The sequence below is a fragment of the Oryctolagus cuniculus genome, chromosome 7, assembly GCF_964237555.1.
Source record: "Oryctolagus cuniculus chromosome 7, mOryCun1.1, whole genome shotgun sequence".
NCBI classification, from domain to species: Eukaryota; Metazoa; Chordata; class Mammalia; order Lagomorpha; family Leporidae; genus Oryctolagus; species Oryctolagus cuniculus.
In genome coordinates, this window is record NC_091438.1 from 61,537,574 (window position 1) to 61,564,601 (window position 27,028).

At 47.4% G+C, this 27,028-nt stretch overlaps 2 protein-coding genes across 5 annotated transcripts in view; one reads left to right on the forward strand and one right to left on the reverse strand.

Moving 5' to 3' along the window:
* Positions 1–13,182, reverse strand: part of GPSM2 (G protein signaling modulator 2) — a 51,360-nt gene extending 38,178 nt beyond the window's left edge. For 2 of the 4 annotated variants that reach the window (XM_017345506.3, XM_008264006.4), the window contains exon 1: positions 6,636–6,775. The gene's annotated coding sequence lies outside the window, so the exon portion shown is untranslated. Of the gene's footprint in view, positions 1–6,635; positions 6,776–13,082 lie in introns of those variants that run through there. The other 2 variants (XM_070076683.1, XM_008264010.4) reach the window with 2 other exon arrangements.
* AKNAD1 (AKNA domain containing 1) overlaps positions 8,025–27,028 on the forward strand; it is a 60,714-nt gene continuing 41,710 nt past the window's right edge. The window contains exon 1 of the mRNA XM_051856199.2: positions 8,025–8,147. The gene's annotated coding sequence lies outside the window, so the exon portion shown is untranslated. The remainder of the gene's footprint in view (positions 8,148–27,028) is intronic.

A 27,028-nucleotide genomic window follows, 5' to 3' on the forward strand; every position in this document is an offset into this window, starting at 1 on the left:
GGGTGTGGAGGAACCAACTACAGGCAGGAAAAAACACTATGGCACTAGAACATACCTCTGCTGTGATAAACTAGTGCCTGAGAAGCAAGGGAAGTCAGGCCCCAGAATGGCTGGGCCTCTAAATTGGCCAAGACTACCTGGTGAAAAATGAAAACAATGCCCATTTTCTAGATGTGAGAGGCTAGGGCCATGCAGTAACAGAAAGTTACAAGATTTCCAGTCTTGCAGATAGATGAAACAGTAGCAATACCCACAGTGAAAGGCAGGGTGGATTACAAGAGTGATATTATGCAGAGAAAAAATGAAATACTTAAGCATAGTGAAATCTATAAGTAATCATTAAAAGAAAAATGAAGACATTAGGCTTGAGGTAACCTGAAATCAGATTTTAAAATCTGATGAATAGGCCGGTGCCACGGCTCAATAGGCTAATCCTCCGCCTTGCAGCGCTGGCACACCGGGTTCTAGTCCCAGTCGGGGCGCCGGATTCTGTCCCGGTTGCTCCTCTTCCAGGCCAGCTCTCTGCTGTGGCCCAGGAGTGCAGTGGAGGATGGCCCAAGTGCTTGGGCCCTGCACCCCATGGGAGACCAGGAGAAGCACCTGGCTCCTGCCATCGGATCCACAGCAAAGGAAGACCTTTCTCTCTATCTCTCTCACTGTCCACTCTGCCTGTCAAAAAAATAAATAAATAAAATTTAAAAAAAGAAAATAATTTAAAAGTTTTAAATCTAAAACTTATTATTTCTAGAATTTTCTGGTTAATGATTCTGGACCACAGTTGAACAGGTTTACTAAAACTGTACAAAGTGAAACCAGTATAGTAATAAATGTATAATAAATAATATAGTGAGACCACTATAGTAAAAAATATCTATGGGTCATGTTCTCTGTTGGCTTGGTAACCAGTTTTTCTCAAAGTTGTGTACTCCCCATTGTTTACTAATAAGTATTTCTCTTTTTTGTCTGCTGTAGTAATGACTTTATAAAAGTATAAGTGTATTTAAGGTTTTCTTTTTTCTTAATGATACCAAATTTTTTTTTTATTACTTATTCAGGAGACAGAGACAGACAGAGGTCCTGTTTGCTGACTCACTTCCCAAATGAGCCAGACCAGACCAGCCAAAGATGGGAGCCAGGAATTCATTACAGATCTCCCACATGGGTAGCAGGGATTTAACTACTTGAGCCATCACCTGCCTGCTCTTTGTTTGTTTTTGTTTTTGTTTTTGTTTTTGTTTTGACAAGCAGAGTGGCAGAGTGGACAGTGAGAGAGAGAGAGAGAGAGAGAAAGGTCTTCCTTTGCCGTTGGTTCACCTTCCAATGGCCGCCGCAGCCGGTGCACTGCAGCTGGTGCACCGTGCTGATCCGAAGCCAGGAGCCAGGTGCTTCCTCCTGGTCTCCCATGGGGTACAGGGCCCAAGCACTTGGGCCATCCTCCACTGCACTCCCTGGCCACAGCAGAGAGCTGGCCTGGAAGAGGGACAACCGGGACAGAATCCGGCGCCCCGACCGGGACTAGAACCCGGTGTGCCGGTGCTGCAGGCGGAGGATTAGCCTAGTGAGCTGCGGCGCCGGCCAAAATATTTTCATTTTATTTAAAAGGCATAGAGACAGAGAGCTAGATCTTCCATCCACTGATTCACTCCCAAAATGCCAGTCCCCCATAAATTTTATATTATCCATTCTGAGTAGCGTGGTAAAATCTTGCACCATCTTGCCTGGGACATGAATCATCCCTTTGTCCAGCATATCAGTGCTATATACACTATCTGCAGATTATTAGTCACTCAATAGTAACCATCCAGTTTATCAGTTGCCATGGTATCACAGTATTTGTTGGAGAAACCCTTGTTTGGGCAAGCATTTGGCACAGCGGGTTAAGTTGCTGCTCGTGAAAGAAGCATCCTATATTGGAATGCCAGTTCAAATCCCAACCACTCCACTTCAGAACCAGCTTTTTGCTAATGTGCCTAGAAAGACAGCAGATGATAGCCCATGAACTTGGGCTCCTGCTACCCACGTGGGAGACCAGGATGGAGTTCCTGGCTCCTGTCTATGGTCTGGCCCAAACTTGGTCATTGTGGGCATTTGGGGAGTGAACCTGCACATGGAAGATTTGTCTCTCCCTCTCTTTCTTACACTCTGCCTTTCAAATCAATAAATCATTCAATCAATCAATTCCAAAAAAAGGGAAACCCCTGTTTTCATTAATAATGGCCCCGACAATACAATAGTATAGATGCTGGCAATTTTATTATGGTATATTGTTAAAATTTTTCTATCTCATTATTTGCTAATTTCTTACTGTGCCTAATTTATAAATTAAACCTTACCACAGGTATGCCTATATAGGGAAAATACAGTATATATAGTATGGTATTATCTTAAGATTTCAGGTAACTCCAGGGAGTTTTGAAATGTATTGTCCACAGATAAGAAGGGACAGCTATAACAATATTGGTCATTCACCAGCTTCAACAAGATAATATATGATCATTTATTTTATGTGAAAGGCAGAGAGAAAGAGCTATCTCTCATCTACTGGCTCACTCCCCAAATGCCCACAATAGCTGGGACTGGACCAGGGTGAAGCTAAGGATTCAACTGGGGTCCTCCATGTGGATGGCAGGAATGCAAGTACTTGAGCCATCAACTACAGCCTCCCAGGACTGCATCAGCAGCGAGCTGGAATCAGGAGTGGAGCCAGAACTTGAGCTCAGCCACTCCAGTGTGGGGTGTGGGCATCCCAAGCAGGTCTTAACCACCATGCCAAATGCCAGCTACTATGCACAATAATTTTAAAATTCAACAGTGAAACAGAAAAGAAGTAGTCCATTCTACTAAACATTGTCCTTGAGTTGGTAAATAACAATAAATCAGTTCTCTTAACAGAACTGAAATATTTTAAATTGTTTCAAATTATTATTATTATTTTTTTTATTTTTTGACAGGCAGAGTGGACAGTGAGAGAGAGACAGACAGACAGAGAGAAAGGTCTTCCTTTTTTCGTTGGTTCAACCTCCAAAGGCCGCCGTGGCCGGCGCGCTGTGGCCGGCATACCGCGCTAATCCGATGGCAGGAGCCAGGTACTTATCCTGGTCTCCCATGGGGTGCAGGGCCCAAGGACTTGGGCCATCCTCCACTGCACTCTCTGGCCACAGCAGAGAGCTGGCCTGGAAGAGGGGCAACCGGGACAGAATCCGGCGCCCCGATTGGGACTAGAACCTGGTGTGCTGGCGCCACAAGGCAGAGGATTAGCCTAGTGAGCCGCAGCACCGGCAATTGTTTCAAATTATTAAGCAGAAATAAATTTCAAGTGGGAAAGGATTCAAATGCCTGAAAAGGGTCCCCAGGGAGTTTGAGTTTAGAATTTTTTTATAGGAAAATGTATTAAACATGACTTTGTAACTTAAAAGAACCCAGAAAAACCAACTTTACCCTTCGAAAGCAAGGAAAACTGTACTACACGTTGAAGGACAAATAGTCGGTTTTTTATTTATTTTTGAGAGGCAGAAAGACACAGAGACAGGAATGGAGATAGGACTCCCATCCACCGGTTCATTCTCCAAATCCAACAGCAGGGGCAGAAGTGGGTCAAAGCCAGCTGAGAAACTCAATCCAGTCCTTCCATGTAGGTGACAGGAATCTAATTACTTTAGACATCATCACTGCTTCCCTGTACTGGTAGGAAACTGGAGTCCAGAACCAGAGTCAGGAATCCAACCCAGGTACTCTGAAGTGGGAAGGGAATGTCTTAACCACTGAGGTCAAACATCTGTTCCTGGATGGGTAGATCTTATATGGAGGAAAAATACTATCATCAAGGGAAATGGCTCAAGTAAAAGTAAGGAGGTGGGATCGTACAGAATGCGTTCTAGGACAAGAATATCGGGTTAGGAGGAATCTGAAAAGGCAGTACAGTACCAAATGGCAAGGAACTCTGAATGTGGGACTGCAACACATACTTGATCTTGTATTTACACACTGGGGAATCTTTTTTTCAACCAAAGAATAGCAAAATTGGATCTTCACAAAGAAGACGAACCACTGACAACAAATAGTGCAGAGTGGGAAGACAAAAGAGATAAAGATCCTATAAAAACTCCAAAGAGGAGCCTGCACTGTGGTATAGCGGGTAAAGCTGCTGCCTGCACTGGTGGCATTCCATATGGGCTGCTCAACTTCCAATCTAGCTCTTTGTTACAGCCTGAGATAGCAGAAGATGGCCCAAGTCCTTGGACCCCTGCACTAGCATAGAAGACCTGGAAGAAGCTCCTAGCTTCGGATCTGCCCGGCTCTGGCCATTGCAGCCATTTGGGGACTGAACCAGCAGGTGGAAGACCTTTCTCTCTCTCTCTCTACCTCTGCCTCTCTGTAGCACTGCCTTTCAAATAAATAAACAAATCTTAAAAAAAAAATCCAAACATAACTATCAAAAAAGAAGCTTTCTTTTGTCATCTCACAAAACCAAACACATTGCTTTTTCTTGCCTGGGAAGAAGAGAGAAACTATGCAGTAGCAAAGAATCCTGCAATAGTGAGAAAACCTGACTTTAACATTATTTCTCTCCACAGTAAAAAATATATTCATAGTCCCTTAATCATCTCAGGAAAGTCTTCTTCAATTTATAAAAGTTTTAAAAAGATGACTAAAAAGATATTGAACATGTTATATATTTATAAGGAAAGGAAGATAGATCTAAGCAAGATAGATCTAAAAGAAGGACTGAAATATTTCTGCATAGTTCACACCAAAACACACCACCTACAGACATCTTTTTAAAGTATGTTCCTACAAATGGAATCCAGGGACACATGGAAATTAACACACACACAAAACAACACAGCATGTGCTTTGGGACCAGGCCATGGTTTTGAATCCAACACAGTGAGTAATTAGTTATGTGATCTTAACGCTGGTTAAACTCTCAAGAGTTGGTGTGGGCACAATGGTGCTGATCTACCCTGCGTTGTGATGAAAGAAATCATATGTAAAGCACTTAACCAGGTGCCTGACTCTGAATATAACAAAAGTGCTCAATAAAATCTAGCAGCAATAATTATTGTGGTTTATATTATAAACTAGGATATGTCTGTTAGAACAGATTTAAAATAATCTAAGTTTACATCAGGTTTTCAATTTTAAAATTCCATAGAACTAATTCCAAAAAATTTTAAGTAAATCTTAGATTTTATGCTTAAGAAAAGTATTTTAAAAAACTATTATGAGAATCGTGTTGTAGTAATTATCATATATTTGCTATGACTCTGAAAATCTAACGTGTCAATAAATTCCTTAAAAAAACACATTACAATACTCTATCACTGCTGTAATTAGCCTAGTATGAAGTCTCACCCTTCCATTAAAACACATTTTTTAATACCACGTCTCATTTAATAAAGAAAATACAACTGAACTGCTTGTCTTGCCAATGCTGATGCCTGTTCAACAACGTCACAAAACTCCTTCCAATATAAATAACAGCCCGAGAAGTAACTTGGGGAAACCAATCCCTGGCAAAGGTATAGAGAAGTCCCTGAGCCCCACCCTCCTCGCACACACCCAGGTCAACCAGCAGCGATCTTCCCCTTTTTTCAAATGTTACTTATTTCTGAATAATCCTGCCAAACACAAGCGGTGTTCATCAGCAGTAATCACCCCGGCTGTAACCAAGCGGGGATCTGGGTGCACCTTTCTCGGGCGGCAGCGTGCAAACGCAGCGGGGTGGCCGCACGCCGAGGCGCGGCACCGCAGGGCGGCAGAAAGCAAGCCGAGAACCCGCTCGGGCTCTTCGAATGCTCAGCGAAGGATAAATTATGCATTAGGGAAAATAAAAGTGCTATCCCTGTTCGTTTTCTTTAACGGAACTCAAGCGAGACGAAAGATCGAACTGATTACCATGAAAACGTAAAGAAATCGCAGATGTTCCTTTTTTTCCCTTTTATATAAGGAACGGTTTTCCTAACATTTTATGCTTGGGCTTTTTGCAGCTGCTACCCAACTTCTATAGTAAGTCGACAGGTTGGTGCCCAAAAGTTCGCAAGTATCTGACAAAATACGTGACAACGCAAATATCTGACAAAACACTGGCCGGGTTTGGATAGCAAGCGCACGAAAAAGAGTGATTTGGGATTTAATTCCACAGGTGTTCGGACTTTCTGGCTCGCTCACACAATGCGTGAGGAGCCAATATATCCTAGAAACCCCCCCCCCCCAAGAAACCTTTTATTTAAGGAATACAAACTTCATGCATTTCATAAGTACAACTTTTTTGGTATGGTGGGAAGACTCACTAGGATTCTTTTAAAAAGAAATCAGCAAAGGAAGTTCTTAACGCTTTACTCGCCCTAAAAATTAACAAGCAAGCAAGCGAGAGTGCGAACTGCTGCGAGCGGCTCCTCGCCGATTTCTGGGTGCCGGAGCCCGACGCCCGCGATGCCGCGGCCCCGCAGCGCCCACTGCCCGGTCGCCGCGACCACTCCCGAGCCCCGAGCTCAGCCCCCCACCCCGAGAACAAAGGCGGTCGCCCCTCGACCCCCGAGACCGAAGCCGCCTCCCTCAGGCACCCCTCCCAGTCACCTGCCTGCCAGGTCCCCCGTCAAATGCCTCAGTCCCTGCCCCGCGGCAGAACTCACCTCCCGCGGACAGGCTGGTCCCGGGGTGCACGGCCGACGGGGCGAAGCTGCAGCAGCGGCCGCCCGGGGCGACCGGCCAGCGGTCAGGGCCCCTCCTCCAGGCGGGTCCGCGCGGCCCCGGCGCCGCGCCAGGCGGGGGCACCCAGAGAGCCGGCGCACGCCCCCGCCCCCTCCCCCTCCCGCTGCAGGTCACGTGGGCTAGAGCTCCGCGGTCTCCTCGCCTCCCCGGAGCTTCCTTCAGCTGCCCAGGGGTCCCACACCGCTGCCTGCCCTCCGCGCCTCCCCTCCTCTGCGCCTGCGCCCCAGCTCCAGGCGCTCCCATTCAAACAGACAACGCCCCGCGTCTTTCGGACCGACCAATGGGCGGTGGCGGAGGACGAGGAGGGGTGGGGCTATCCCGGGAGGGGCGGGGCACTCGTCCCCGCGCCGCCTCCTCCCTCGTCCGAGGACTGACGTGCCAGGCCCCTGGGGACTTCGGGGGACCCTCGTGGGGCGTTGCGGGGGGCACCTCGGGGGCTTGGTTCTCTGCTCCGGAACCTGTTCTCAACCAACAGTTTCTTTCCTGTGCTGTCTTCCACAGACACTGAAAGGTGGGCAGTAGTTACCAGAGTTCCGAGAGGGTCTGGCCTAAGACCCTTTTAAAAGATGGGCGTCTATACAAGCGCGTCGTTCCCTTCAGGCTCGTCCCGCCCTAGACTGGGTTTCCCGAGCCACGGATGCGGGATGTTTAAGAAAAAAGAAGTTTCTGTGAACGGAACAGAGGGGCCCGTGTGAAAGTCTGAACAAGGCAGCCTCAGTTCACAGTTCTGGAGTTTGCAGCTGCTGGAAAAGCAAACTTCCGTGGACTTGCAGAGTCGCTGGCTCCCAGGAAAATGAGTTGGATTTGGCTGTCAGCAGCTACAGTCCCAATACCCTGGGAAGAAGTTTCATTTCCATCTACCTTCCCTTCATACCCAGCGGACCAAAAACTAGGTCTCAGGTTTTTCTTCACAAAACACCAATCCTAGAGTCTCCGCGGCAAAGAGTCTGGTTAATCCAGTTAGGTTATCTCCCAAAGATATTTGTACACTGAAGTGAAATGTGAATGTTTCTGCAGGGTTGAGGGTCCATTGAAGAAGCCCAGCTTCAGGATCTTTCTGAATGACGGCCATACTCTGTAACCCAGGCAGCCTGTCTCAGTAGGCAGGTGTTGTGGCAGGTTGCCTGAAGGAACAGCTTTGGCATAAACTGGGCCTGGGTCTGAGTTCCAGCTCTGCCACTTACGGGCTGATTGACCCTCAATGGGCTCTGTATCTTCCTCAGCCTTCGTGTCCCCAGCTGGAAAACACAGGCCATACCTCTGCTTCTAATAAGGCTTGTGTTGCCAGTGAGGTGAGGTTTGCAATGGGGTTAACAGTGCCTGACACGGAACTGCTTGATACATGGCACCTATTATCATTATCATCAACAAGCACCTCTAACATCAAGTTCTTGTAAACAACAACTGAATTATCTGGCTGTACTATTCCAGAGGTAGGTATTATAATTCTTTCTTACTCATAAATTCTTTGAGGGGGGTGGGCATGGATCCTATAAAAGGAAGTACAAGATGTCGGATCCAACATGTCCAAAATGAGTCATTATTCCCCCCCCCACCCTGTGCAAATCTTCTCATCCACACGTGACTTCTTATTTCTGATATTAGCTATCTCCATGTTCCTAGTCACACAGGTTGAATTATCTTTCAAGAGGCATAAATCAGATTGTGTCACTTTCCTGATTGAAAACCCTTGGTGACTTTCCATTTATTTATTTTTAAAATATTTATTTATTTGAAAGTCAGAATTAGAGAGAGAGAGAGAGAGGTCTTCCATCTGCTGGTTCACTCCCCAATTGGTCACAATGGCCGGAGCTGAGCCGATCCGAAGCCAGGAGCCAGGAGCTTTTTCTGGGTCTGCCATGTGGGTGCAGGGGCCCAAGACTTGGGCCATCTTGTACTGCTTTCCCAGGACATAGCAGAGAGCTGGATTGGAAGTGGAGCAGCCAGGATACGAACCAGCACCCATATTGGATGCTGGCACTGCTGGCAGCAGCTTTATTAGGCCACAGTGCTAGCCCCTTCCCATTTAATGTAAAACAAAATCCAAGCTCTTACATGGCCCACAGAACCCTAAGCCGCCTAGCCCCACCCACCTGTTCTCTGCTTCCCTCTCCTGGCTCCCTTCCCCCCCTGTTTCCATAGAGCAGTGCACCAGCCCTGGGACAGACCAGACCACAGTGCTCTCTCAGGATCTCCTCCCTGGCAGGTCCCTCTGTCTCGGTTTTCCCCCAGGTTCTTTAAATGGCTGTGGCTTTTCATCCCTCAGCTCTCGGCTTATCATTTCCATATTCTGCAAGTATTTATTGAATGCTGTGTGTCAGGAACTATTGTAGGAACTAGAAATACAGTAATGAGCAACACAGAGCAATCCTGTCACTCAGTAAAAGCAGTCAGGGCAAAAGTAGGCAGAATATGACCAAGGTCGTGACACCAGTTTTGGGGATGCTCAAGGCATTTCGCTTGTTGACTTTCTGGAGGAACAAAGAACAATTAGGGGAGTGTTTTGAAAAAGTTAGCTAAGGCTAGAGCAGAAAAATGCCCCGGAAAGTTTGCTCAGAGAGTCCTCCACCATGACAATGCTCTTGCTCATTCCTTTCATCAACGAAGGGCACCTTTGCCAGAGCATAGCTGGGAAATCACCAGGCACTCCTTTTACACTCCTGGTTTGGCTCCTTCTGACTTCATTTTGGTTGCTAATCTTAAAAAAGTATTTAAAGACCACCTATTTTTCTTCATTTAATAATGTAAAAAATGCACTGCCACAGTTGAAGTCCCAGGAGCCTCAGTTCTTTAGGGATGGGCTAAATGGTTGGTATCATCACTTACAAAAGTGTCTTGGGGCTGGCGCTGTGGTGTAGCAGGAAAAGTCACCTCCTGCAGTGCTGGCATCCTATATGGGCACCAGTTTGAGTCCCAGCTGCTCCACTTCCTATCTAGCTTTTTGTTATGGCTTTGGAAAGCAGTAGAGAATGGCCCAAGTCCCTGGGCCCCTGCACCCATGTGGGAGACCTAGAAAAAGCTCCTGGCTTCTGGTTTCGGATCTGTGCAGCTTGGGCTGATGTGACCAATTGGGAGTGAACCAGTGGATGGAAGACCTCTCTTTTTTTTTTTTTTTTTTTTTTTTGACAGGCAGAGTGGACAGTGAGAGAGAGAGAGAGACAGAGAGAGAAAGGTCTTCCTTTGCCGTTGGTTCACCCTCCAATGGCCGCCGCTGCAGCCGGCGCACCGCGCTGATCCTGGCAGGAGCCAGGAGCCAGGTGCTTTTCCTGGTCTCCCATGGGGTGCAGGGCCCAAGCACCTGGGCCATCCTCCACTGCACTCCCTGGCCATAGCAGAGAGCTGGCCTGGAAGAGGGGCAACCGGGACAGAATCCGGCGCCCCAACCGGGACTAGAACCCGGTGTGCCGGCGCCGCAAGGTGGAGGATTAGCCTATTGAGCCACGGCGCCGGCTTGGAAGACCTCTCTTTTTCTGCCTCTCCTTCTCTCTGTGTGTTGTATCTGTAGCCAAGTAGTAAAGTACTTAAACTCTGTCCTAATACTTTTCCAAGAATCAATCCAACAGAAACAGTGTAAACACAGGCAAGACTGTTTACTGCTATGTTATTTTAAAATGTCAGTCATTAGAGGGATGATTAGTAAGAGAACCCTGTAGCTATGCAGTGGATATAACTACTGGAAACAAGCATTGTGGCATTTGACACAGTGGTTAAGATGCCGCTTGGGATGCCCATGTCTTATAACAGAATGCCTGGGTTTGAGTCCCAGTTCCACTTCTGGTTCCAGCTTCCTGCTAATGCACACCTGGGAGGTGGCAGGTATTGGCTCAGGTAGTTGGATCCCCACCACCCACATGGGAGAACCTGAGTTCCTAGCTCCTGGCTTCAGCCTGGCCTGGCCCCAGTTGGGCAGGAGTGAACCAACAAATAGAAGATTCCCTCTCCCTCTCTCCCTCTCTCCCTCTCTCCCTCTCCCCCTCTCTCCCTCTCCCCCTCTCCCCCTCTCCCCCTCTCCCCCTCTCCCCCTCCCCCATCCCCCTCCTCCCCTTTTTTTATTGACCCCAAGTCAATAAACACTAGAGGGGCAAGCATAGTAGGTAAGCCACTGGTTAAAACCCCAGTGTTCCACGTTGGAGTACCATGTACAACATTTGATCCCAGTTCCAACTCCTGACTCCAACTTCCTGCTAATTCAGGCCCTGAAAGGAAGCAGACGATGGAATAGGTGTTGAGTTCCTGCCACCCATGTGGGAGACCTGGATTATGCTCCCAGTTCCTGGATCTAGCCCAGTCTAGCGGGTCATTGCAGGCATTTGGGGAATGAATTAGATGAGAGTGTTTGTTTTCTCTCTCTCTCTCTCTCTCTCTCTCTCTCTCTCTCTCTCTCTCTCTCTCTCTCTTTTTTTCTGACAGAGAGAGAGACAGAGAGAAAGGTCTTCCTTTTGCCGTTGGTTCACCCTCCAATGGCCGCCGCGGCCGGCGTGCTGCAGCCAGCGCACCGCTCTGATCTGATGGCAGGAGCCAGGTACTTCTCCTGGTCTCCCATGGGGTGCAGGGCCCAAGGACTTGGGCCATCCTTCACTGCACTCCCTGGCCACAGCAGAGAGCTGGACTGGAAGAGGGGCAAATGGGACAGAATCCGGCGCCCTGACCGGGACTAGAACCCGGTGTGCCGGCGCCGCAAGGCGGAGGATTAGCCTAGTGAGCCACGGCGCCAGCCCCTCTCTCTCTCTTTCTCTCTCTCTCTCTCTCCTGCCTAATTAAATATATATATATATATATCAGAAAGAATTATGTGGAAACAATCTGACTCTATACTTTTCTCTATTTTTCCCATTTCCCACAATAAGCAGAAAAACATAAAGCAATATACAAAGGTTAAAAACTACAAAAAATTACTATGAATTTGTATAGTCCCCATATGTGTGTCACTCTCTGTCACTTCCTTCCGGTGCTCTTCTCTTTAAAACATGCAGTAATTTCTATTTAAAAACACAGTAAAGGGATTAAATGCTTGTGGAAGGGAGGATAATGGGGAGCTTAGGAGTTGCTAGGAGCAGGGCCCCTGTGCTGTGCTGAGATGACCAAGCACTGGGGAGTGAGGGGTCACAGGACATCAGACTGCAACTTTAAAACCAGGACTGGGAGCAGGTATTTGAGGCAGCACGTATGATGCCACTTGGGATACCTGCAACCCATATCAGAGTAACTGGGTTTGTGCCCCAGCTGCACTTCCAATTACAGCTTTCTGCTAATGTATACCCTGGGAGGCAGAGGTGATGGCTTGAGAAGCTGGGTCCCTTCCATCCCCTTGGGATATCTGGATGGAGTTCCTGGTTGCTGGCCTACACCTGGCCTAGTTCCCCAGCCTTTGAAGGCATTTGGGGGAATGAATTACCACATGGGAGATCTCTCTCTCTCTGCTTCTGTGTCTCTGTCTCCCTGCTCTTCAAATAAATAAAAATTTAAACATATATATAAATAAATAATAAAACTAGGATTGTTGAGTTGGCAAAGGCATTTGAGTATGGAAACCCTTTAGGTTTACTGATGGAACAAAAATGGTAGGTTTAAGAATCCTGTTTGATAAAGTGAGTAAGTAGTTCAGGGATTTAACCAAGAGATGACACTTCTGTTCCTTAACAGGATTAGCTGCCAAGGTTCTCTAAAGTGAGGTGGGCAGTGTCACTGTTTAAGATCACATCTGGAGGCTGTCTGTAGCAACACATTAAGTGTACTTAATTGGCATGGTGTCACGTGCAAAGGAAGCTTCCAGCCCATCGTTCCTTGCGGCTTCTTTAGCAGCCTTTGTTCATAGGGTGGTTGTGCAGAGAGGAAGCGAGACCATTATGCCTCCCCTAGCAGTCTCCCATGTGCCCGACTTCTGAGTCAGTTTGCTTTCAGGATAGGAGGCGTCCTCACATTCTCCTCTGAAGATAATACCACTGTTTTATGATGCTATCATCAGTCTTAATTATGGGATTGCAAATGTGCCCAGAGGTTTGCTTTTGGCAGGAAAATCTTCAGAATCTAAGTTGCCATCATTGGGAGCCCTTTCTCCCGTACTAGATTCCACCTTCAACAGTTGTCACCGACCCTTTCCAAACTGTTGTTTTTCTTTTTCCATATCAGTAGGACGTTAGTTAGCACCTGGCCTCAGAGACATAAAGAACTTTTTAGCAGTGTCTCACTTCCCAGTGGGGTCGAGTTTCTCCTGAAACACCAGGTTCAGTCATCCTACACACAGTTGCTGGCATGCGGGGGACGCTGTGCAGCAAAGTGTAGCTGTCTGAAGACCATCTGAGCCACGCTGCTACGGCAGTGTCTATGAACCTGGACCACTGCCTCTACTCACAGCCCTGACATCCTACCTGACCACCAGCTCTCTGTACGACAGCGTCGTGCTCGCTCAGCCTGTCAGCCCTGTTCAGAAGGCGTGCGGACGTTCTCTTCTCTGTCGGGCTGGGTATAAAGGCTTTTTGGTCCCAGCTCTCTCCATTGATTTTCTCCTCTTACCTGCCCTCCCGTTAGGGGAGAAGGAGAGACGGAGGGAAGAAAGATCTAACATTTATTGAGCAGCGCGCTGCGTCAGAGCCTGAGCAAGGCTGTTTATGCATAGTCATGCACTGTGTGATGACGTTTCCATCACGACGTCTGTGATGGTGGCCCCTGAGATGCTACGGCCTGGTGCCACTCTATGACGCTCACATGGTGAAATCACCCGATGATGCAGCTCTCAGAACACATCCCCACTCCGTCAGAGAAGCACAACTGTACTTACCTCACCCCTACAAACACCCTGAGGTTCTTACCGCTTAGATAATGTAGCCAAGTTCCTCAACGAGGAGCAGAGTCTAACTTGATGTTTTCACCCTTTGTGCCGTCCCACCCTTCACAAGCAGCAAAATAGCCCTCCCTCTCTCCCTCCCTCCCTCCCTAGCCTTCTCACCTCCTCTTTCTTTCCCCTCCTTCTTTGCAGCAATATTTTATCCTTGCGATCTGTACTATTAAACAGATACACAGAGTGTTTTCTGAGGACTTTTGTCAGGGACCTTGACCCAGTGTAGGGGTGAGGGAAGGTTCTGGAGGAAGTGGCAGGCTGAGGGATGAGTAAGAGATAACCAGGGGGAAGGGGGGAGGACTGTGAGGCAGACAGCAGGCACGGAGATGGGCATGAAGGGACGGTCCCGGGTGGGTAGGAGCAGTGTATTTACTGAACAAGGATGGGGGCGGGCAAAGGAAGTGAGCTGCTCTAGACTGAGGGGTCCTAACACCAACCCTGCTCATCACACTCACTCGAAAGCGAAGGAGGAGCCCTAATCGTGGTCTTCACAGAGAAAACACGTTTTATCTTTAGAGCAGTATTCTCGGTGAGGGCCCTGTTGGCATTTGGGATGAGATCACTCTTTGTACAGGATTGTTTGCGCATGCACACACACACACACACACACACACCTCTTCCAGGTACTAAATGCCAGCAGCAGCTCTGACTTCATTTCTGAAAGCCCCTAGGGTGGTCCTGCCCTCCTGAGAACCAGCTGCTTCTGGTTCAGGCTGCAGGAGTGTCACTGCCACCACCTTTCTGACACCCAAACGCCCCCTCTGGTGGGTCTCCTTCCCTGTAGACACTCCATAGGTGCCAACGTTTATCTCTGGGACGCATCGTGAGCGGTTCCAGTTCCATGGAGTCCCTGTTCCATCCTCTGGTGTGAGTGCAAATGGGCAAGCACCCTAGACAGACCCGACACAATTGGGAGAGGGAGGGTGGTGGCAACAAAGGAAACACCAACCTCTTATGGTCAGAGAAAGGCAGGGCACTGGAGGCAGAGAGGACAGCCGCATATTCCCAAAGAGCAACACAGAAGAGCAGGCGAGCTTGAAGAGCTCCAAATAGCTTGGGGTAGTTGCAGCCTGAGTGTTAGGGCAGGGCGTGGTGGGAAGACAGGTTGGAGAAGTAGGAAGTCTCGGTTCACAAAGGGCCTCTTATGCCAAGCTAAGGAATTAGAAAGTATTCATAATAAACTCCCTAGTGTGTTACCTTCCAAATCTGAGACAGCAGCATCTGAATGAGGCACTGAGACTTTTTCTGAAGAAGTTCACAGCTAAGATCACTGCACTGTGAGACATTTGCCCCTGGCTCTATTACCTCATTTATGATGTTCCTGTGCGCCCTTGCAGGATTTCAAAGTTTCTTTTTATGTATTATGTTTAGCAGCTCTCTTTGAGCTATAACTGACATGCAATAGACAGCATATAAAGGCATGATTTGTTCGGCTCTGACATATGCACATACCTGGGAACCCCAGGCTGCCATAAATACACACCTGTGAAACCAGCAAGACATCTCCATGACCCCCAAACATTGCCTCATGCCCCGTGGGAATCTCTCCCTCCCTTCCCCAACCTCTGCCCCAACTCCAGGCAAACACTTACCATTCTGTCATTCTATATCTTGTGTTTTCTGGAATTTTATATAAGTGGAATCATACAAAAAAGCAATTCAAATAGCATAATTATTTTGAGATCCATTAATGCCCTTGCACAGATCAGCCAGAAAGCTTTTAAGCTTTCTGCTTTGGAGCAAAGCCCTTCTCCAGTATTCACTGGATCTCAGCAATTTATGGCTGTTCCCCGGGAAGACCAAGCTCCACAATGAGAGGAGCTTGGGGGAGGGGTGGCGCCCCCTTGAGGATATGAGAGACACTGCCTGGGGATGAAATGGTGCTGCATGGGTCCTAGTTTTGATTCTGAGTTCTCCAAAACATAAAAGAGAATGGTGGTAATCAAAATAATGCCCACCACTGGTGTTGTGGCATAACAGGCTAAATAGCCACCTGTGATGCTGGCATCTGGTATGGGCACCAGTTAAGCCCCACTTGGTCCCAGCTCCACTTCCAATCCAGCTCCCTGCTAATGTACCCAGGAAGGCAGGGGAAGATGGCCCAAGTGCTTGGGCCCCTGCACACGTGTAGGAGACCTGGAAGAAGCTCCTGGCTCCTGGCTTTGGCCTGACCATGCCCCAGCCACTCTGGCCATTTGGGGAGTGAACCAGTGGATGGATGATCTCTCTCTCTCTGTCTCTCCTTCTCTGTAACTCTGCCTTTCAAATAAAACACACACAAACACACAGAGTGTCGCTCCCCCTCTTCGCAGAGGAACGACACTAAACCCTGCGCTGTTCTTTTGTCTGCTCGGCCCTTCCCGGGTTTGCTGCTGGTTCTTCCCGGGTTGGCTGCCAATCCCTCCACCTCCGTGGAGGGGCGGCTCCCCCTGCCACTTTCCCCATTTCCACGGAGGAGTGGCACACCGCCGGCCAGCTCTCTCGGGGGCTGCTCAGATGTTATCTGGATGTTCCCAGTGCATGTTGTCTCTCTCCTCCTTTATAGTCCTCTTCCACCAATCCCAACTCTGCTACCCACACGCCGAGCACGCTGCTCTCCTCCAATCAGGAGCAGGATCAGCTCCTGCAGCTCATCAGTCAAACTGGCGAGAGGCAGCTGTGTAGAAGTTGTTTACTCCTCTCCCAGCGCCATATTGTGGGAGAGCAGATGCATAGAATAAGTCTTAATTCCAGTAACTTAGTCTAGTCCGAGTTGCTCCCCACACACAGAGTAATGTCCTGGGAGTGTGGGGATCTCTTGCATGACAAAGGGATTGTGCAGGTCTCATGAGGTTAGGCAACTACAGAAGAGGACATTAACTGGGTGGGCCCAATACAATCACGAGGGGCCTTAGAAGTGAGAGGGAGACAGGAGGGCTGGACTCAGAGATTTGAAGGCACTGTGATGCAGGCTTTGAGAGGAAGGAAAGGGTCATGGCAAGGGAGGCAGAGGCTGGAAAAGGTGGGAGGAAGGACCCTCCCCTGGAGCCTCCAGAATGAGCACAGCGCTGCCTGCATCTTGATCTTAGTGCAGAGAAATCACTGTCAGATTTCCAACCTCCAGAAATGAAAGATAATATATTTGTGGTGTTTTACATCAGTACGTTTATGATATTTTTGCTAAATAAAATTTGTGGGAGGATTGAGCTCCTGCACTTGCCCCCAAAAGACTAGACCAAAATTAGAGGGAGTCACATGTGTTAGGTGTCATGTCGGCCAATGAAGCTTTCAAATGAGCCAATTTTCCAAAATAATGAGAGGTTACCTCTCACTTTAACCCCATAGGGAAAGTGACTTGGAAATGACCAGTCCACTTTTCATTTTTTGTTCCTTATTTCTGCCTTTTTCGGTCTTTTTTTATTTTAAGATTTATTTACTTACTTGTGAGGCAGAGTTACAGAGAAAGGGAGAGAGAGAGAGGTCTTCCATCCACTGGTTCACTCCCCAAACAGCTGCAATGGCCAGAGCTGCGCTGACTTGAAGCCAGGAGCCTGGAGCTTTTTCTGGGTCTCCCACATAGGAGCAAGAGCTCAAGTACTTGGACCATCTTCTACTGCTTTCCCAGGCCATCAGCAGGGAGCTGGATGGAAGTGGAGCAGCCGGGACTCCAGCCGCCGCCCACATGGGATGCCGGTACCACAGGTGGATGCTTAACCTGCTATGCCACAGCACCGGCCCCTTTCAGTCCTCTTTACTCAGCTCATCAGAGCACCTTCCTATTTTGTAGAGGGACACTGCCCAGTTCACGAACCACTGGTACAGGTTGAGCATCCCTAATCAGAAATCCCAAATGCTCAGAAATTCAAAAATTTGGGGGATACCATGCTGGAGTTCAAAAAGTTTCAGATTTCAGATTTTGGGTTTTTGGATTATGAATACTTCACCAGTAAAGTCTATGTAAATATTCTGAAATTTTAAAAACTCCCAAATTTAAAATGCTTATGGGCCCCAGCATTCCAAATAAGGGCTACTCAACCTGTGAAAGCCAATTAGATCTTCAACTCAACTTGTTGAGATGTTGTGTCTTTTAAAAATAATTTGTTGCATCAGAGCAAGGAAACGGACACAATTACCAAGGAAATATAATTACTAAATCCTGTAAAAATTATGTCTGATGAATCTATTTCTACTTCTCCTTCTTTGTGACATGTGACTTATCAGGAGTGGAGGCAAGTTGTCTTTGGAATTAAGACTGACCCATCTGCTCTGTTCCTTAGGGTTGCTTCTCATCTTCAAGAAGGAATGATACACGGGGCCAACGTTGTAGCACATCCTGTATCAGAGCACAGGTTCAGGTCCCGGCTGCTCTGCTTCTGAGCCAGCTCCCTGCTAATCCACCTGGGAAAGCAGTGGAGGATGGCCCGAGTGCTTTGAGCCCCTGTCACCACCCATATGAGAGACTTGGATGGAGTTCCTGGCTCCAGGCTTCCACTTGGCACAGCCCCAGCTGTTGTGACCATTTGGGGAGTACCTTTTAAATACATACATACATACATACATAAATGGGAGTGAGATAGTATTACCTTGGGGACTGTGGAAAGGACTAAAGAGATGATGCACTCAAAGTGCCTGCCAAGCACACTGCAGATTCTCAGTAAGCATCCATTCCTCACTTCGCCCTACTGCTTGATTCCAAGGAACTAAATCCTCACTGTGTAACATAAGCTGAACTGCTTCCCCTTCTTCATCCTGTTCCATGAAGCTAAAAAAGACATCTATTAAGTCCCTGGGGGTGTTTAATTAGAGTTTGTAAAGTGTCTGGATACTCCTGGTTGGAAATGTTGAGATTCAAAGTGGTGCTATCTGCTGAGCAGGTAATTGCTTCCTGTCCTAAACTATTTAGATGTTTTTTCATCTCTGAGATAATGGCCTGACTTGAGAGGGTCAAGAAATACCTCACCCTGTTGGGCGCTGTGAGTATTAATTAGTTAATGTTTTGTTGAGCCTGCACAAGCCCATAATGAAGGGCTAAATGTTGCTCATTTATCTTTCATAATCACTTCCGGTATTCTAATATAGAAGCTAATATTGTCCAATCAAAGTGGGTATTTCAGCATTGGATTAGGCAATATTCACTTCAAAATCATGTTGAGGGGTCTAGTTTATTGCTATTTTAAAGAACTTTGTGATTTCACAAGAAAGGGGCTGGGGAAATATTGGTAGCTATTATTTTTTTTTTTTACCATGGCATAATTTCTTTTTTTTTTTTCAGTCAGAGTTACACAGAGAGAGGAGAGGCCAGGAGAGAGAGAGAGAGAGAGAGAGGTCTCCCATCAGATGGTTCATTCCCCAATTGGCCACAATGGCCAGAGCTGCACTGATCTGAAGCCAGGAGCCAGGAGCCTCTTCTGGGTCTCCATGTGGGTGCAAGGGTCCAAGGACTTGGACCATTTTCTACTGCTTTCCCAGGCCATAGCAGAGAGCTGGATTGGAAGAGGAGCAGCCAGGTCTCGAACCAGCACCCATATGGGATGCCAGCACTTCAGGCCATGGTGTTAACCTGCTGCGCCACAGCACCAGCACCACCATGGGATAATTTCTAACAGTTATATTTCAAATCCTCATTGCTTATATAAAAATGTTGCAAATGAACTAAAAAAAAGCTAACTTTTGAAATATTGGGAGAATTGGAGAATTTGTATAATAGTTTAAAAGATTCTAGAACTAGTGTTTATCAGATTCTGTTATATACCAGGCACTGTTCTAAACCCTGTGCATGCTTTCAAGCTAAAATGGCATAATCTAGCTCCACATGTCACTTTTATTTAGGGACCATTACTCTCTGTATGAATTCCCAAATATCTAACTGGCTCGTCAGGACTCCTCATACTGGGGGTGAGGGTGGAGAAGGACTCACAGGGCATAAGGTCTTTGGTTCCACCATAATGGCTGCTATTTATGGGAAAGGACAGATGCTGTGCTAAGTAAATGCATGATCTCTTTGAACTCTTACAGCAACACTTTGAAGTAGGGTTGTCAGCACTATTACAAAGTAGGAGAAGAAGAATCAGAGATATTAAGTAACTTCCCCAGACTACGAAGCTAGGAAGTGGTAGCCCTGGATCCAAACTCTTGTCTGCAGGCCTTACCTCCTCTGTGAAGAGCGCTCTTCCTGGATGAGCCAGTCCCTCTTCCGTCTCCTCGGAAAACTCGTTCATGAGCAAGGGTATTTGTCCTGAGCAAGGGTATTTGGTGATTGCTAATGTCTTTAGCAGCTCAATGTTTTATGAGCCTTTGTTTCTCATTTCATTTCTTCTTCTTCTTTAATATTTATTTATTTAATGAAAGTCAAAGCTACAGAGAGAGGAGAGACAGAGAGATCTTCATTCTGCTGGTTCTCTCCCCAGATGGCTGCAATGGCTGGGGATGGGCCAGGCTGAAGCCAGGGTCCAGGAGCTTCTTCTGGGTCTCCCATGTGGGTGGCAGGGACCTGAACACTTGAGCCATTTTCTGTTGTTTTTCCAGGCCATTAGCAGGGAGGTGAACTGAAAGTGGAGCATTCAGGACAGAAACTGGCAACCATATGGGATGTGGGCAGTGACTTTACCTGCTAAGCCACAGCACCAGCCTCTCATTTCTCCTTTATATAAAGGAGAGAAAGGTGACTTTTAAAAGAGGAAATGTGGAGCACACACTTGGCTTAATGGTTAAGACCCCAGTTAGGTTGTCTACATCTCATATCAGAGTACCTGGGTTTGATGTCTGATTCTGGCTCTCAACTCCAGCTTACTGGTAATGCAAACTGTGGGAGGGACCATGCTATCTACATGGAGACCTGGATTGGGTTCCTAGTTCCTGACTTGGGCCTGGCCCATTCCAGGCCATTGCAGGCATTTAAGGAGTGAACCAGTGTATGAGAATTCTCTCTCTCCACCTCTCAAATTATTGAATGAATAAGAGAATTTGGAAAGGCATAGTCAGGGCAAGACTTTCGTCAGCTGAGCCACTGTTTGGGACATCTGCATCTGGTATTGAAGTAACACCTTGACAGTAGGGACTCCATTTTGGAAAACCCGAGACTCCATTCTGGGAAGGTGCCCCCCCACACCGTGAGACTCTGGTCTGAAACTATGATATAAAACAGTTGGACAATAGCAGTCCACTACATCACACTTGGCAGAGCATAGAAACCCCCTAGCATGATCGCTCAAGCTTGCAAGTGGATAGGCTTGCACCTGGGTTAAGGATAAAAATGTAATTTGTTGTCTGTGTCCTACATATGATTAAAACCAATACTTGGGGCCAGCGCCGCGGCTCAATAGGCTAATCCGCCGCTTGCGGTGCCGGCACACCGGGTTCTAGTCCCGGTCGGGGCACCGGATTCTGTCCCAGTTGCTCCTCTTCCAGGCCAGCTCTCTGCTGTGGCCCGGGAGGGCAGTGGAGGATGGCCCAAGTGCTTGGGCCCTGCACCCCATGGGAGACCAGGAGAAGTACCTGGCCCCTGGCTTCAGATCGGCGCGGTGCGCTGGCCGCAGCAGCCATTGGGGGGTGAACCAATGGAAAAGAAAGACCTTTCTCTCTGTCTCTCTCACTGTCCACTCTGCCTGTCAAAAAAACAAACAAAACAAAACAAAAAAACCAATACCTGGATTAATGTCAAGATTATAATTAAAATTGTTAAGATTGTAAATGGTATTGTCAAAACTATAATTTATACTAGTTTCGCATAGGTTTTAGGTCAGCTTGACCCCAGTAACCATGTATTCCCCCCCGATCCTAGCAACCATGTATTCCCCTCATGATTTTGCAGTTTTTGACTTTATAAACTTTATAAACCCTGTTGCTTTGGGCTTCAGGGTCAAGAGTTCTTTGGGACATGAGCCCACTCTCAGCTGCCGGCAATAAAGGACTCAAACTTTTCAGTGTGTGGCGCTCCTCTGTCAGCACTCGCTCAGGCACAACAGTATCAGAGTGCTGGTGGAGTCCTAGTGCTCCACTTCCTGTCCAACCTCCTGCTAATGCACCTGGGAAAGCAGCAGATGGCGGCTCAAATACCTGGGGCCCTGCCACCCACGTGGGCAACCCAGATGGAGTTCCAGGCTCCTGGCTTTGGCATGAGCCAGCCCCAGCTGTTGCGGGCATTTGAGGAATGAACCAGCAGATGGAAGATCTCTCTCTCTCTCTTTCTGCCTTTCAAATAAATAATTTTTTTAAAAAAAGGAGCTTTGATGAGATGAGCACATAAGAATGTCTTAAATAAGCTCTGAGATGCTTATTAATTGATGCCAATGGATTAGTAAAGATTACTTTCCTTCCCATAAGCAAAGGAATCCTGGCTTCGCAGCGGGGAGAGGTCTTTTCTCCCAAGTATAAATGTAGTGACTGTGCAGAAAGGCCAGAAGGCTCCCTCCATGAGACTACCCTGGAAATCACACGTGCACAAGCATGTGCGCATGCTCATACAGGCAGGCACCTGGTGAGGTCAGGCTAGAAGCAAGGATGAAAACTATGCATTCCGGGGCTGGCACTGTGGTGCAGTGGGTTAACACCCTGGCCTGAAGTGCCGGCATCCCATAGGGGTGCCAGTTCTAGTCCCGCTGCTCCTCTTCCAATCCAGCTCTCTGCTATGGCCTGGGAAAGCAGTAGAAGATGGCCCAAGTCCTTGGGCCCCTGCACCCACATGGGAGACCTGGAAGAAGCTCCTGGCTTCAGATAAGTGCAGCTCTGGCCATTGCGGCCATCTGGGGAGTGAACCAGCGGATGGAAGACCTCTCTCTCTCTCTGTGTCTCTACTTCTCTCTGTGACCCTTTCAAATAAATAAAATAAATCTTAAAAAAAAGAAAATTATGCATTCCTCTTCCTCTCTGTCGCTCTGCCCTCTGCCTTTCAAATAAAATACATATTTTTTTAAAAAAGGCATTTCTTGGGACCGGTGCTGTGGCATAGCAGGTAAAGCTGTGCCAGTGCTGGCATCCCATGTGGGCACCGGTTTGAGTCCCTGGATGCTCCACTTCTTTTTTTTTTTTTTAAAGATTTATTTATTTATTTGAGAGTCAGAGTTACACAGAGAGAGGAGAGGCAGAGAGAGAGAGAGAGAGGCTTCCATCCGATCCATCCGATGGTTCACTCCCCAATTGGCTGCAACGGCCGGAGATGTGCCGATCCAAAGTCAGGAGCCAGGAGCTTCTTCTGGGTCTCCCACATGGGTGCAGGGGCCCAAGGACTTAGGCCATTTTCTACTGCTTTCCCAGGCCATAGCAGAGAGCTGGATAGGAAGTGGAGCAGCTGGGTCTTGAACTGGCATCCATATGGGATGGCAGTGCTTCAGGCCAAGGCATTAACCTGCTGCACCACAGTGGCGGCCCCAATGCTCCACTTCTGATCCAGCTGTCTGCCGTAGCCTGGGAAAGCAGTGGAAGATGGCCCAAGTCCTTGGGCTCCCTACCCCTGCGTTGGAGACCAAGAAGAAGCTCCTGGCTCCTGCCATTGCAGCCATTTGGGGAGTGGATGAAAGATATCTCTCTGTCTCTGTCTCTGTCTCTCTCTCTCTCTCTCTCTCTCCTCCCACCGCCGTAACTCTGCCTTTCAAATAAATAAATAAATCTTAAAAAAAAAAAAAGACATTTCTTGCACCCAGGTTAAGACTTCCAAGCATCCATTTTCTCACTTTGTAGCACCAAAGACCTATTTCCATGGACAAAAGCGTTTCAAGAAGTGGGAAAATAGAAGTAGCAGATAAATTTATGAGGGGCGGGGAAGGTGAATTGCCCTGTGGCTTAGTGGGTAAAGCCACTACCTGCAGTGCTGGCATCCAATATGGACACCGGTTCAAGTCCCAGTTGCTCCACTTCCAATCCAGCTCCCTGCTAATGCACCTGGAAAGCAGTGGAGGCTGGCCTGGGTGCTCTCCTTATGCTATCTGGTTTTTCCTTGGATCCAAGCTCCAGCAGAAACAAGTTTCTGTGTGAGGGGCAGCCAGCTCTGGCAGACACTAAATACATGTTTGTTACCAACAAACGCGTTTAAAACGGAGAACAACCTGCAGTGATTAAGTTGGTCACTTACTTTCTATTTGAAGCACCTGTTTTAATGCAAGTTCCTTTTCCGGCAGTTTACGTCTTTTGCTCTTAAGGGCCATTTGCTTATTGGTTCAAGTAACTTTTATTCCAAAATGAAAAACAGAGGAAAGCACGGGCAAGGAGTCATGATCAATTCCTCCCTCACCCACCTTCCCGAACGCATTGCCCGTTTCTGTTGATTTTTCCTCTAAAACACGTCCCGTGACTTGCACACGTCTGTATGTCTAACCTTGGCTGCCACCACCCTGCTGGCTCCTTTCCTTTTCCCAGCACGCAGAGTTCTTGCCCATCCCCAGGTCTTTGCACTGGCGCCAGCTCTGCCCGGCACACTTGCCACTCTGTGCTGTGTGCAGCCGCCTTCACACCGCAGGTTGAAGCTGACACACAGGTCCTCAGGGAGCTCCTCCCTGGCTATTCCCTCTGAGAAAGTTTTCCCTTCCCTTCTCATGTTCTTTCCCCCAGCAGTGTCTTCCTATCCTTCACAGCGTGTGTCACCATTTAGCACATGCAGTATTCTAAATCCTTTGCATACCATTAATAAATTGTTGTCAAGGCACTGAAGCAGCACTGGGCACAAAGTGCTGTGAAGTGTGGATTTTTTAAAAAATCCACTCGCGTAATCTTCCCAACACTCCCATGCAGCAGTGCTGTCACATCCCTGTTTTATAAAAGGGCAGCTGGGAAACAGAGAAGGTGAGCAACTTGTCCAAGATTGCATAGCTAGGGAGTAGCAGAGCCAGCTACAAACTCAGTCGGGTACCAAAGTCACGTGCCTAACGGTTTTCTATATTTTCCTTTTGATTCCAGGACCTAGCAACATGCCTTGAACCTAACAGCTGCACTCACTAGAAACTTGTTGAATAAAAGAAGGATCAGCTCCAATAAGAAAATAGAATTCACCTGTAATCCTACCACATTTGGGGATTCATCCCCTAGATTTTTGCTCTAATGCAAAGATGGAGCTTTCATCAGTATCAGAACTTGTAGAAATCATTTTGAGGGCCAGAGATCAGCCAGCAGTGTGCAACGTGTTTGACATCTTATTCATTATTTTTACAAAATTATAATTTCAAGTCGGTGTTCTTTCTTTAGGCTGTGGGTGGAAGGATAATCTTTAGAGAGAGTAGGCAGGGATTTCCTAAAATATTCTGGGCCTTCATATCTCTTGGCAGGTTCAAACTTCAGGTAGAAAATTTAGGGAAGGGCAGCGAAGTTTTGGGGACAGGATTTGTAAAAATTAGACTATTTAAACCAATGTGTTTTAAATGTTTGCTTATTTATTTTTCATATTTGAAAGGCAGAACAACAGGAGAGAGAGAGAGAGAGAGAGAGAGTGTGTGTTAGTTTTTCCATTTACTGATTCATTCCCCCAAATGCCCACAACCGTCAGGGCCAGGTCAGGCCAAAATCAGGAACAAGGAACTCAAGCTGGGTCTTCCACATGGCTGCAGGGACCCAGGCACTTGAGCTACCAGCTGCTGTCTCCCAGGGAGCTAAGTGAAAGCAGAGTGGGGACTTGAACCCTGGCAATCAGATGTGGGATGCAGGCATGCCAAGCAGGAGCTTAACCTCTACACCACAACACCTGCCACTAATTCAATGTGAGAAATATTTTCAGAAAATCAATTAGCAAAAGTCTTCTAAATGTTCCCCAAACAGAGCCAAGGTCCATGGCTTGCCATAAAAATTAGACCATTTACGATGATTGCATGGCTTCATCAAAGGGAAAATTGGAAAAAAGAGCACTGGTGGCAGGTGCCGTGGCAGCAGGTTAAGCCACCGCCTGTGATGCTGGCATCCCATAAAGCCACAGGTTCAAGCCCAGACTGCTTTGCTTCCAATCCAGCTCCCTGATAATGTGTCTGGGAAGGTAGGGGAAGATGGCCCAAGTATGTGGGCCCCTGCCACCATGTGGGAGACCCAGCTGGAGCTCCAGGCTCCTGACTTCAGCCTGGCCCAGGCCTGGTTGTTGCAGTCATCTGGGGAGTGAACCAGCAATGGGAGATCTCTCTCTTTCTCTGTCACTCTGCCTTTTAAACAAATAAAATAAGTCTTTAAAAAAATAAATAAATGTTCGCATTTTGAATATTTATGAAAAAAAAAAAAAAAACAGTGCTGGCCTCTTAAAGAGCAAGAAAGACAAGCAAAGGCTGCTGCTACAACACCGAACAGAAGGCTTCTCTAAATGACTGGCTTGTTCAAAGCTTCAAAGATATTTTTCTCCCTTGACTTTTTTTAATATTTTATTTATTAGAGTTACAGAAAGAGAGAAGGAGCGATGGAGAGAATAGTCTTCCATCTGCTTGGGCCATCCTCTGCTACATTCCCAAGGCGCATTAGCAGAGAGCTGGACAGGAAGCAGAGCAACCAGGCCATGAACTGCAGGCAGCAGCTTAACCAGCTACGCCACAGCACCGGCCCCTCCCCCCTTGACTTGTGAAACTGTGTCAGGCTAGTTTGTGGCAGCTGCTCATCAAATTCATGCCCACTCAGGGAGAGACTAATCTCTGAGAGGTCTCCTGGATCTCAAGGGCGTGCTGGTTGGATATGTTGCTCCATCAGACTGTCTGCCTTCTGTCACTCACAATATGGAGATGAGGCCACATGGAATGGTATAGGGTGACAGTCACAGGCGCTGCATTTGTGGGCAGCCCCCATTTCTCAGATAAAGTTAGCCGATGGGATTACCGGGCAGTAACTGAATGCAATCACACAGAGGCAGGCTGTATTATGTTACCTGTGAAAATATTTTAATCTAGAAACACCATACACTGGATATAAAACCCCTGAACACTTGACCCCTGGGTGTGGCCTAGGCTTTATTGCTCTGAGCCACGGCCTGAGAAAACACAAATCCTGAGCCAGCATCAGAGGGAGAGGATGTGAACATTAAAGCAGTCAAACCAAGGATTTTTGAATGCTCTTAAAAGACCAAAAAAACAAACAAACAAACAAAAAAAAACACCACCACCACCACCACCACCAAAAGACAAAGGTTCCGATCGCATCAGAAGTTCCCTGTGTAGTCATCACAGCTGATTCCTTGCTCACACATCCGGGAGCAGCAGGCACACCATGATTTGGAAATTCCCTTGCTGTTCTATTATTCCACTGCAGGCAACTTCTAACTGTTGAAAAACAAGATGACCTGGAGGGCAAAGATTGCTCCTGTCCATCACAAGGCCCTTCAACTTGTTCGCCCTGTGATGTCCAGAGACCCCCGTGTCCCCTGCATTGTTGGAGTTTTTTTGTGTTGACTGCAGCTTTGTGTTGGTTGCAGAATCAGAGTAGCATGTCTCTTTGAGCGGTACAAAAATACTGGGAGATCCGATACTTAAGGTGCCCCATGTAATTAATTCTCTTTCTAAACAATGAATATATAAAGGAGTAAGACGTGTTTGGAATGCTGACCCATTA